Source organism: Ictidomys tridecemlineatus, chromosome 9, assembly GCF_052094955.1.
Source record: "Ictidomys tridecemlineatus isolate mIctTri1 chromosome 9, mIctTri1.hap1, whole genome shotgun sequence".
NCBI lineage: Eukaryota > Metazoa > Chordata > Mammalia > Rodentia > Sciuridae > Ictidomys > Ictidomys tridecemlineatus.
The window spans coordinates 148,613,527-148,625,963 of NC_135485.1; positions in this window are offsets into that span (position 1 = coordinate 148,613,527).

Consider the following 12,437-nt stretch of genomic DNA (forward strand, 5'->3'; position numbering starts at 1 on the left):
ATTTTTTAGGGGCTGGGGATGTAGCTTAAGCGGTAGCGCGCTGGCCTGTCATGCGTGCGGCCCGGGTTCGATCCTCAGCACCACATACAAACAAAGATGTTGTGTCAGCTGAAAACTACAAAATAAATATTAAAAAATTCTCTCTCTCTCTCTCTCTCTCTCATCTTATCTCATCTCTTAAAAAAAATTTAATTTTTATTTTTGTGTACTGGGGATTGAGCTCAATACTTATCTTTTTGTTGTTGTTTTTGTTGTTGTTGTTGCTGAGCCATATCTCCAGCCCTATTTTGTATTATAGAGACAGGGTTTTACTGAGGTGCTTCATGCCTTGCTTTTGCTGAGGCTGGTTTTGAAGTTGAGATCCTTCCGCCTCAGCCTTTTGAGCCGCTTTTGTTTAAATATATTACTTCTAACAAAGCCAGAATTTATTAAAAATATATCTTTTTTTTTTTGTGGAACCAAATTCATGAACCACATTTTTCTTTTTCTTTAATCTCTGCTTAGTTTTTTTAAAAATTTTTTTAGTTGTAGAAGGGCACAATATATTTATTTTATTTATTTATTTTTATGTAGTGGTGAGGATCAAAAACAGTGCCTCACACATGCTAGGCAAGTGCTCTACCATTGAGCTACCACAGGCACACGTTTTTCTTTTGGTGGAGAGTTTAATTAGCAAGAAGCCACCCCTCTAGGACCCTCTTGCTAAGGCCTTCCCCTCCAGACCCTGCCTCTCCTCTAGGCCCCACCTATATTCTATGGCCCTGCTTGTCCTCCTGAACCACCCTTTTCCCTCCTTCCTATCCTGCCTATCCTCTAGGTCCTACTCATGTTCCAGGGCCTGTCCCTTCCTCAGGTCCCACACTTCTGTGAAGCCCTGCCCCCTTGTGACTCATTCTCCCCCTCCTTCAGACCCTGTCTCTCCTCCAGATCTTTCCCTTGTCCTGCCCCTCCTGCAGACCTCACCCCTCCTCTTTAAATTTTTTTTTGTTGCACATGGATACAATGCCTTTATTATGTTTGTTTATTTTTATGTGGTGCCTAGGTTTGAACCCAGTGCCTCACACATGCCTACAAGTGCTCTACCACTGAGCCATAACTCCAGCCCAACCCTCCTCCTCTTTAAGACCTTGACTCTTCTCCAGACCCCACTTATCTTCCAGGCCCTCCCTCCTCTGACCTTTCATTCCCCTCCTCCAGACTCTGCCCCTGCTAGTCTAGGATGAGCAGCTCCCTGGCTGATGTGCTAATTGGCAGTATATTTGTAATGGTGCACAAATAACATATTTTGTATAAACACTGACATCCTGCATTGGATGAATTATCTTGACTAGTATCAAAATTTGACATACCATAAAAAAATTTAGAAGTCACCTTTCTCTCTCTTTTATTCTCTATAGATCATGAACATTTGAAATAAAATCAGAATTTGTTAAAGGGCAGATGACAGCCAGCCTTGAGCCCTGATGATCCCAGGATCCCATCCAGTGGGAGAACTCTAAGTATCAGTCCAAGGTTTTGTATGCTAATTGATTCATTTGTTTTTCTTATTTTAGAGTTATTTTGCTATGTAATTCCCCATGGCCTTTGGTTCCGTGTAATAGGTTTTTGCTGTTCAATTTTTAATTAATATTCTTTCAGTTTTCTACAGAATTTTTAAAATATTTTTTTAGTTGTCAATGGATCTTTTTATTTTATTTATTTATTTTGTTTATTTATATGTGGTGCTGAGGATTGAATCCAGGGCCTAACACTTGCCAGGCAAATGTTCTGCCTTTGCGCCACAACTCTAGCCCTGTATAGGATTTTTAATTCTGTGAACTTCTATTTTTTATTCATTTTCTATTTAATTACACCAATAAGGAATATTTTAAAAATTTCTTTTAGCTTACTTTGTTTTTGATTGAGAGAATTGTTTTGTTTGAGAGAATTGTCTTGTTTGGAAAGGTTCATAATCAAATGATTTTAATTAATTTCCATTTATTAAGACATGTTTGAGACTGGGTGTGCAGCTCAGTGGCAGAGCACTTGCCTGGCATGTGAGAGGCCATGGAGTCCATCCCAGCACCACACACACAGAAGATGTCTTTGACAGGACTCAAGCATGAGAGATATAGTTTCAAAAGATCATGTATTGGGGCTGGGGTTGTGATTCAGCAGTAGAGCACTTGACTGGCACGTGTGAGGCCGTGGGTTTGATCCTCAGTTCCACATAAAAATAAGTAAATAAAATAAAGGTATTGTGTTGAACTACAACTAAAAATAAAGAAAAAAATTTTTAAAAAGATCATGTATTTACACATATACACATATACCAAAGTGCCTCTTCCAAATTTATATGAAATTATTCTAAGAAAATTTCAAATCAGTTTTAAAAGAGAAGAGGGATGATGACATTTCAAATTTAGAAAGCATTTCCATATGTCCTATTAAAGTTCTATATTCATTAGAAAGTTATCTTATTCCTTGCATACAAAGGGATGGGCCTTCTAATAAGCACGATACTTTATGTTGTCAAAAATTCTTGTGGGAGACCTCTTTTAAGTGTTTGCCTCTGTTCAAAATATGATTTAAAAATGTATCAATTTGCTTTTGATTTCAGAAATTTGTCTTTCTTTTGAAATTATGTATTTGTTAGTATTTAGGGTTATTTCATGTAGTAAATGCCATGATTACATTTTATCCTAATGTTGGTGCCCCTATGTGCTTATAAAGTGGCTTTCAGAATGCAGTTGAGTATTTCTCTCATATTTGTTGGATTCATTAGAAAAGTACATGCACTTTGGATCATATTTAAATGGTTGCATTGGAATTATTAGGCACCTGGGCCTAATCCTGCACAACTCTTCCTCTGTAATTTTGTCTTTTCTAGAATGTCATGAAAGGTAAACCATACAGTATGTAGCCTCTTCAGCCTGGCTTATTTCACTTAGTGTACCAGGTAGAATTTATCTATTTCTCTGTAGGTTCATTCCTTTATATTCTGTGTTGGTTATGCATGTAGGTATGGGAGGACTTTTTTTTTAATTTTAATATTTATTTTTTAGTTTTCGGCAGACACAATATCTTTGTTTGTATGTGGTGCTGAGGATCGAACCCGGGCCGTTTGTATGTGGTGCTGAGGATCGAATGCTACCGCTTGAGCCACATCCCCAGCCCTGGGAGGACATTCTTATTTATGATTTGATCAGCATCATAGAGCTGCTATTTATAATTACATACTAGTTTTGTTTTGACATACTTTTTCAAAGAATTTCTCTAAAAGAAGATGACTTATAGGGACACTGTTGGGTTATAGATTGGACTTTTTGTTTTGGGAAGAACTGGCACATCATCTTCCAAAATGGCCATGCCACATGTTCTCCTAGTAATGCCTGAGACTGCTGGTATCTCACATCCTGCAGCTGTTGGTGCACTGCTGTTTCCTCAGTTCTCAGCACTGCATATAAATAAATAAAAGTCCATTGATTACTAAAAATTTTTTAAATGAGCAATTGAGTTGTGTGTCTTTGGAGTGAGACCTCTGAAACCATGAGCAGCAAATAAGCTTTTCCTTTTTAAAATTTTTCTTGTCAGATCTTTTGGTCACAGTGGTGAAAAAGCTGACTAAATCAGTGAATGGGTTTTTGCTGTGAATAATCTATACGATTCAGTAGTCTTTGGAGATGGTTTGTTGGGAGAGGAAGTTTGAAATATTTAGAGATAAAGCTGGAAAAGTTTTAGTAAGTTGCAGGTGGAGCTTAATGAGGGATTCTGGTGGGTTCTCAGAAGTCTAAAATGCCAATAGGATTGTAAAAAACAAAGAATGGAGTTGTAAGGTTTCAGAGGAAGAGGACTCTATTGAAATACGACTAGAGGGCATTCATATTACACTCTTGCTAGGAAGTTGTCTACATTTTGCCCGTGTCCTGAGACATTCTATGAGGTGATGAGCTAATTAATCTGGCAAAGGAAATTTCAAGGCAACACAGCATTCAGGTAGTGAGATGGATATTGCTGGTGACCTTTAGTCAAATTTACTATGGATCAGATCAGGAAGCAGAGCAGAAAGATTTTAACAATTTCCACTTTGCCCAGAAAAATGTAAAACTGGGGTGAAGGAAGTTGTTATTGTTCAGGACATTACCACTGCAGAGATGCTAAATTACTTTACCCAGAGACAATATAAAAGATGGCTTGTGGGCATCTTAGGAATTGAAAAGATCTCACCTATCTCTGGCTCAAGGTTATAAAAGTAACAATTCTTTGAGACCATTTGTGCACCTGCTTGAATAAGGGGGTTGGGAAGTTGTTTCACCATGCCAAGCACTCAGAGGATACTACAGCCATAGTCATAGAAATCTTGCCTACTGGTTGAGATGGTAAAAGAACTTGGCATCAACCAAGTTGCTTTTTCTATTATGTTCTTTTTTTTTTTTTTGATTGGGGGACATTGGAGTTAGGGAGTTATGGAGGCTTTCACTGAGATTTCAAAGGAAAACCTGGGAGGCCAGAAAAATGGTTAGTTGCTGTGGGTAGCCTCTGAGAGTGTGATATATGAAGTGAGAAGGCAGCTGGAACTGTAGTGGAGACCCCCAAGATTAAGAGATTCCAGTACCATGGAGAGTCTGCCAAGGAAAGCTGTGGGAATGAAACAGATGTATAAGCTGAGAGAGTCTTGTGGGTTGCAACCAGCAAAGCCATAGGGCAGAGCTGCACAAGCCCTTTTGGAGAGAACATCACCAAGCCATGTGCCTCAGATGCTGGTTGTGGAACTATAGGTTTTGTGTGCCCAACTGAGTGTTAGTGTTTGTTTGGTCCCACTGGTACCAGTCTTGGATATCAAGAACAGGTCCTTGTTTCCCTGATGTTGAAGATTAAACACCCATGAAATGCTTAGGTAAGCATAGAAACCAAGTTTTATTTAAGAAAGAAATGAAGATAGACTTCTCCAAAGAGAAGGGAGCTCAGAATTGAATGTCTGTGGGGATGGGTGTGTCTTGCTCTTTTATATACCCCAGACCCCCTACAAATGTGCCTAAGGGCAGGAAGAAGCAGGAATGTGACCTATCTGGTCCCCCCAGGCTAGGCAAGGTTGCACGCAGATTGCTTTTTTGGCAAAGAAAGCATGTGGGGAGTCAGTACAGTGGGCTTATTTTATATAATTATTCTCTTAACCTTATGTTTCCACCATCCTCATCTATCTCTCCTTGACATCACCCCTTCTTTAAAAGACCCTGTGCTGTTATTTGTTGATTTTTATGTAACTTGCTTTTGCTTTTTATGGGAGCTCATTGCAGAGAATTTGCCTTGAATCTCAGAAGAGACTTTGGACTTGGCCTTTTGAGTATGCTGGACTCTTGGGCTGGGATGTAGCTCAGTGGCGAAGCATCTGCCTTGCATCCACAAAGCCCTGGGTTTGACCCCTGGTAATAAAAGGAGAGAGGGAGAGAGAGAGAGAGAGAGAGAGAGAGAGAGAGAGAGAGAGAGAGAGAGGAGAGGAGAGGAGGAGGGGAGGGGAGGGGAGGGGAGGGGAGGGAGAGAGAGAATGAGAATATGAGAAAATATTGTTTCTTGGAAATGGACTCAAATATTTTGCATTGTGAGTGGACCTGAGCTTTTCTGGGCCAGGGTCAGAATACTATGGTTTAGATATGAAAACTCATGTGGGAGAATATGCAAGAAAGTTTTCAGGTGAAATGATTGGATAGTGACAGCCTTAAACTGATCAACATGTTAATTCACCCATAAGGAAAACTTAATAATTATAGGTAGGTAAAGTGTGGTTGGAGGAGCACTGGAGGCATTCCTTTGGGAATATATTTTTTCCCTGGTCTCTCTTTCCTGTTTCCTGTTTGGCATGTCCTGACCCGCTCTCCTCCTCCATATCCTTGGGTGAGGTGATGGTGTTCTGTCTCACTTCAGGCCCAGAGACATGAATCCACTTTCTGTGAATGGAGACTGTGGAAACTGTGAGTGCCAAATCAAAATTTTTATTCTCTAAAATTGTTCTTGTCACAAATTTTAGACACAGTGACAAAAAAAAAGCTTACTAAAACAATACTGCCTAGAAATAATATAATAGTGGCCCTTTGACTTTTTATGCTAATGTAATATTCATAAATAGCATCTAGAATTAATTTAATAGCTACCATATAACCTTTAATGGTATTATTATATCAATACTATAGTATCCAAAACTAACATAAGCCTGCACTCTGGTCTTTAATACTGTTTCCACAACTCAGTTCTTATCCTCAATGTCAATCCTATAATGAGTGCACAGTTTTGAGAAAAAGGAAAAAGAAGATTTATTGCTTTGATAGCAAAGGAGAAACACAGGGGACTCCTGTCCCAAAGTCTATGATTCTGCCCATCAGGAACAGAGGCCTTTTAGAGAGATTATTCAAAAGCTACATTGCATGTGTTCTCTGTCTGGAATTGTAATTTACTTGTTAATTTCAGAGATAGTAATTTCTGAGATCTTCTTGTACCATCCCCAAATTCTGTATGACTTAATTCCTGAGGTGGATGTGTGTGTACTTAAGGACAGAGAAATCTTCCTAAATGGGAAAGGTAATCCTGTTTCCCCTGAGATTAGGGAGGGGAGAGATTAGGGAGGAGCAGAGAGAGAAATAAAGAAATATATATATATCAAGTGCTCTACCATTGAGCCACAACCTCAGCCCCAAGAAATATGTCCTTTTAAAAAATAAGTTGGTAGGGGAGGTGGTAGTTTTGGCTCAGTGGTAGAATACTTTCCTAACACATAAAATAAATAAGATAATAGGTATTGTATCCATCTACAACCCAAACCAAAAGAATTTTAAAAAAAGACAACTGCTTTCAATTTCAATATTCTACTATATTAGTCATTTATTTTAAAAAATCAATAAAAATATTCTACTATATTAAAAGATAGTTACAGTGGATGAAGGGAAAACAAGGAACAAGAGATGGGTAATCGAGAAATGAAAGATGGAGACCAGGCAGAGATACACCCCAGAGTTTGTCAGAGCTGACAAATAATGGTCATATGTCTGTAGGAAAGAGAGGCAAAACAGGCTTGAATTCTGGGATTTTTATAGGGCAGGTACAGGATTCAGAGCCCGGAGGATTCTAATACTAAAGGTTAAGGTTTGGGTTGGTATGGGGGAGTGATGAGCCTTTCTCAGAAAGGGCCTTGCGTGGGAAAGTGAAACTTTTTCCTTAAAATGGCAGCTGTCATTTAAGATATCCATCCAGATGCTAAGCAAGGACCTTATAGTGGCAGAGCATAAAGGGCTATATTCAAAGTATAAAGTGGACCACTGTAATAATACTACTATAATATCCATAGTACAGCAACTAAAACTAATATAGTAGCTGTCATGTTGCCTTTAATATTAATATAATATCATAATGTGGTCACAGGGCAGCTTTTATATTAGTTTTATAGGCCACTGAATGGATATTAATATTAATGGCCAAAAGGCAGTGATCATATCAGTTTGGTATGCCATAGTGTGCATGTAATATTAGTGTTAAAACTGAAATAAGAGCTGCCTTGTGCCCTTTTAATACTAATATGTCATCTATACTATGGAATTGTAACTGATATAATAGCTCCTCTGTGAACTTTATAACTAATATGATATCCATATTATGGCATCTAAAATTGATATATTAGCTGAAATGTGGAATTTAATGTTAATATTATATCCATCCTGTAAACCTAAAAATAATATAATAACAGCCCTGTAGCCTTTAATATTAATACAATATTCATATTATAGCATCTAAAACTAATATAATAGCTACCCTGTGGCTCTTAGTATTAATAGTATATCTATATTATAACATCTAAAACTAATATATGTGCCCAGTGCTCTTAGTACTAATATGATATTCATTAAATAACATCTAAAAAACTGATGTAATATATCTTGTGGCTTTAAAAAATTTTTTTTAGTTATAGATGGACCCAATGCCTTCATTTTATTTGTTTGTTTTTTTATGTGATGCTGAGGTTCAAACCCAGTGCCTCACATAGGCAAGTGTTCTACTACCGAGTCACAACAACAGCCCCTCTTGCAGCTTTTAATAATAATATGATATCCATATATAGCATCTAAAAGCAATATACTATCTTTCATGTGGCCTTAAATATTAATATACTATTCATGCTATGATATTTATAACTAACATAGTAGCTGCCCTTGGTCTTTAATATTAGTATAATATTCATATAGTGACCTATAAACCCAATATAATAGCTGCCCTGTGACTTTAAAAAAATTTTTGTGTTAGTTGTTTTTATTTACTTTTGTAGATGGACACAATACCTTTATTTTATCTGTTTATTTTTATGTGGTGTTGAGGATCGAACCCAGTGCCTCACATGTGCTAGGCAAGCACTGTACCACTGAGCTACAACCGCAGCCCTGTCCTGTGGCTTTAATACTTTTAATGTAGCATCAAAAATTGATAAATTACCTCCCTGTGACTTTTAATATTAATATAATATCCTTACTATAGCAACTGAAACTGATAGCACAGCTGCCCTGTGTCCTTTAATACTAATATACATTCTATAACACTTAAAAGTGACATAATATTTGCTTTGTGGCCTATAATATTAATATGATATCTATAAGAGCTTTTAAAACTGATATAAGAGCTGTCCTATGTGGTGTTTAATGATGATAGTATTTTAAAGCTGATATCATATCTTTCCTATTCCCTTTAATCTTGATAACTTATCCATATTAATATATTTAACACTGACAAAATGACTGTACTATGGCATTTTTTACATCTTTTTTTTTAGTTTTGATGGACCTTTTAAAATTTCATTTATTTATATACAATGCTGAGATTTGAACCTAGTGCCTCTCACATGCTAGCCAAGTGCTCTACCACGAAGCTACAACCCCAGCCCATACTGTGGCCTTTAATACAAATATAATGTCCATATTATAGCATGTAAAACTGATAGAATAGCTGCCTGTTGCCTTTAACATAATAGGTATACAATGTGTATAAAACTAATAGTTTCCCATGACCTTTAATACTTACATATTATCCATATAATAGCATCAAAAATTGATATTAGTTGCCCTGGGATTTAATATTATAGCCTCAATGTAGCATCTCTAACTAATGTAATAGCTTCCCTATGGCCTTATATAATCATTCTCCTGTGGCTTTTAATATTAATACAATATTCATATTATAGCATTTAATACTAATATAATAGCTGGCAATGTGCCTAAGGTATTAATATGATATCCACATATAGCATCTAAAACTAATAAAATAGCTGCATTTTTTGTCCCTAATACTTATAAGAGATCCATAGTATAGAATCTAAAATTAATAGAGTAGCTGCTCTGTGGCCTTAAACACCAATATGACATCTATTTGTAGCATCCAAAAGTGACATAATAGCTTCCCTGTGGCTTTATTGTTAATAAGATATTCATACAATAGCATTAAAAACTAAAATAATATCTTACCTTGCAGCCTTAATATTAATATGATATGCATACACTATGGCATTAAAAATTAATATATAGGTACCATGTGGCTTTTAATATTAAAATGCTGTCTATTTTACAGCATCTAAAATGAATACTATACACACACACACACACACACACACACACACAAACACAAACTATAGCTTCTAAAACTGACAAGGTGGTTCCTCTGTGGCCTTTAATATTAATATGATACCCATAAAGTAGCATCTAAAACTATTATGATAGCTTCCCTGTAGGGTTTAATATTAATATTATATCAATAATAATAATATAATATTCTATATTATACTATATAGTATAATATAGAATATTATAATAATATAATATTATATATTATACTATATTATACTATATATTATAATAATAATATAATATTTTATATTATACTATAGCATCTAAAATCAATATACACACTGTAGCATCTACAACAGATATATTAGCTGCACTGTGGCTTCTAACATTAAAATAATTTCTGTAGTATAGCATCCAACACTAATATAATAGCTGTATGATGGACTTTCTTACACCCTCTCCAAAAAACCAAAAAAATTAATAAAATAGCTGCCACCTGGCTCTTAATGTTTTATCCTTACTATAACACATTAAACTAATAAAATAGCTGTAGATAGTAAAGACTGAGCCCATGAGGTTTCAGAGGAAAAGGCCTCTGTTGGAAATTGGATGAGAGGCCATTCTTGTTATATTCTAAAAAGTTGTCTACAGTTTGCCTATGTTCTGAGATGTTCTGTGAGGCTAGATTTAAAGATGATGGAGTAATTAATCTGGCAGAAGAAATTTCAAGGCAACACAGAATTCAGGCAGTGACATGAATATTGCTGGCAGCTTTTAGCCAAATTTGGTGTAATAATCAAAGATCATAAAGCAGAGCAGAAAGAAAGAAACCTTTTAATTTGGTCAGAGTTAAACTAAATGTGTGAGTCAAACTGGAGCTTAGGAAGTTGTAATTGTTAAAACATTCTGACCACTAAAGAGATGCTAAATACTTTGCCCAGAGACAATAGGAAATAAGCCTTGAGTGCATCTCAGGAATTGGCAAAACCACCCTAGTTTCAGGCTATCTTTTTTTTGGACCAGGAATTGAACCCAGAGGTACTTAACCACTGAGTCACATCCTCAGCCTTTTAAAATATTTTATTTAGAGACATGATGTCACAGAGTTGTTTAGGGCCTTGCTAAATTGCTGAGGCTGACTTTGAACTTGCAATCTTCTTGCCTCAGTCTCCTAAACTGATGGGATTAGAGTCAGGCACCACCCTGCAGTTGACCCTTGACTAGGACAGGACCTCCTGGGAAGGGGTACCTGTGCAGTGTCCAGAGGTCATTTGGATGGAGGCAGGAAGCCCCTCCTTATTTTTTGTGCTTAGCCCCTATGGGAAAAAGTGTCTACTCTCAGTATACTGACCACCAGCCCCCTTCCTTTCCACCTATCTGACTTTGTCTTGGATTACCCCAAGCTTGTTCTATGCTTACTCTCTCAAAGGGCTAGCCAGGCCCAGTGGGCATAGGTGAGACACCATGACCAAGTGGAGTATCATCTTCTGTACATTCCTGAGGGACTCTCCCTGCTGAGATTAAAAGAGATATTTTTGCTGTTCCAAGGTGTGGATGGCAAGAGGGGAGCTGAAAGAGAATATGAGGGGTGGTTTGTTCAGCCCTGGACTTTCTGGGATCCAGGGCTTTGGGGACATAAAATATGGGTGGAAAATATTCAAACCATAGCACCATCCTTTTAGATCAAAACATGGGATGATGGGCTCTATTTTAGCTAAAATATGCAAACATATGTTGAATAACCAGAATAGTGAATTTCAGAGGTTGTACATCAGGACTAGGTAGTGGCACAGCTCTCTCTACAATACTAAACAAGCTAATCAATCAACAGAATCCAAGCTCAGGATGCATTTGCTACCAGTGGAAAAGAGATAAAATTAAAAATTGGGATGGGGGTATGAAGCTATAGCATAATGTCCTCTAAGCTAATCAGAGGTGGGTCATAAGGACCCTAATGGCAGCCACCTCCAGGTTCTCCCCTAGATGTGGTTCTTTGGGGATCCTGGAGTTGCCTCCATGTTTGTCTGTTGTATCCCTGGAAGCTCCTATGGATGGACAAAGATGCAGGCCTGGGTTGTTGTGCTTGCATTTTTCTGAGTTTACCACCCACATCCATAACTTTGAAATCTCTTTCCATAGGCAGCAACTGCATACTGAGCCTGAGTTTATCAGTTGCATATATAGGTGTTTCTATTCAGAATTCACTTTTCCCTCTGTGAGGTATGCAAAGGTAAGGGCAGTCCAGGTTCCAGACCAAAGTAGAGACCTGGGGGAAGTCAGAGACACCAGGGCCTCCATGGTGTGAATTCATAGCACTTATGCTATTTGTTCACCCATTGAAGCATATCCTGATTGCTTGAGGTATTGGGACATTGTGAATAGAACTACTAAATGTAATTGCCTGCTGTTATCTAGATATATATTTTTGAGGCAGTTGCCTATCTTTTTTGGACCATGTGGTGACACCATGTCTAACTTTGGGGAAAATGGCCATTTTTTTTGATAGTGGTGAGCTGTTGTGTGTTGTACCAGCAATGCATAAGAGTTCCTGTGGCTGCTCATCATCCTCATGGTTGATACTGCACTTAGTAAAGACCTTAGCAGCTTAGTAGTTGTGCAGTGCACCTTGGGGTCTTAGTTTGTGCTTTCCTCATGACAGGTGATACTAAGAGTCATTTCTATGCTTCTTTGCCATCTTGTATCTTTCTTGTGCATTGTCTGTTCAGATCTTTACCCATTATGTTGTGTTAATGTTGAGTGTGTTACTATATTTTGTACACAAGTTTGTTTTAGACATATACTTTCCAACGTTTCCCCCAGTATTTGACTTGTCTTTTTATTTCCTTAATATGATTTTTTTAACAG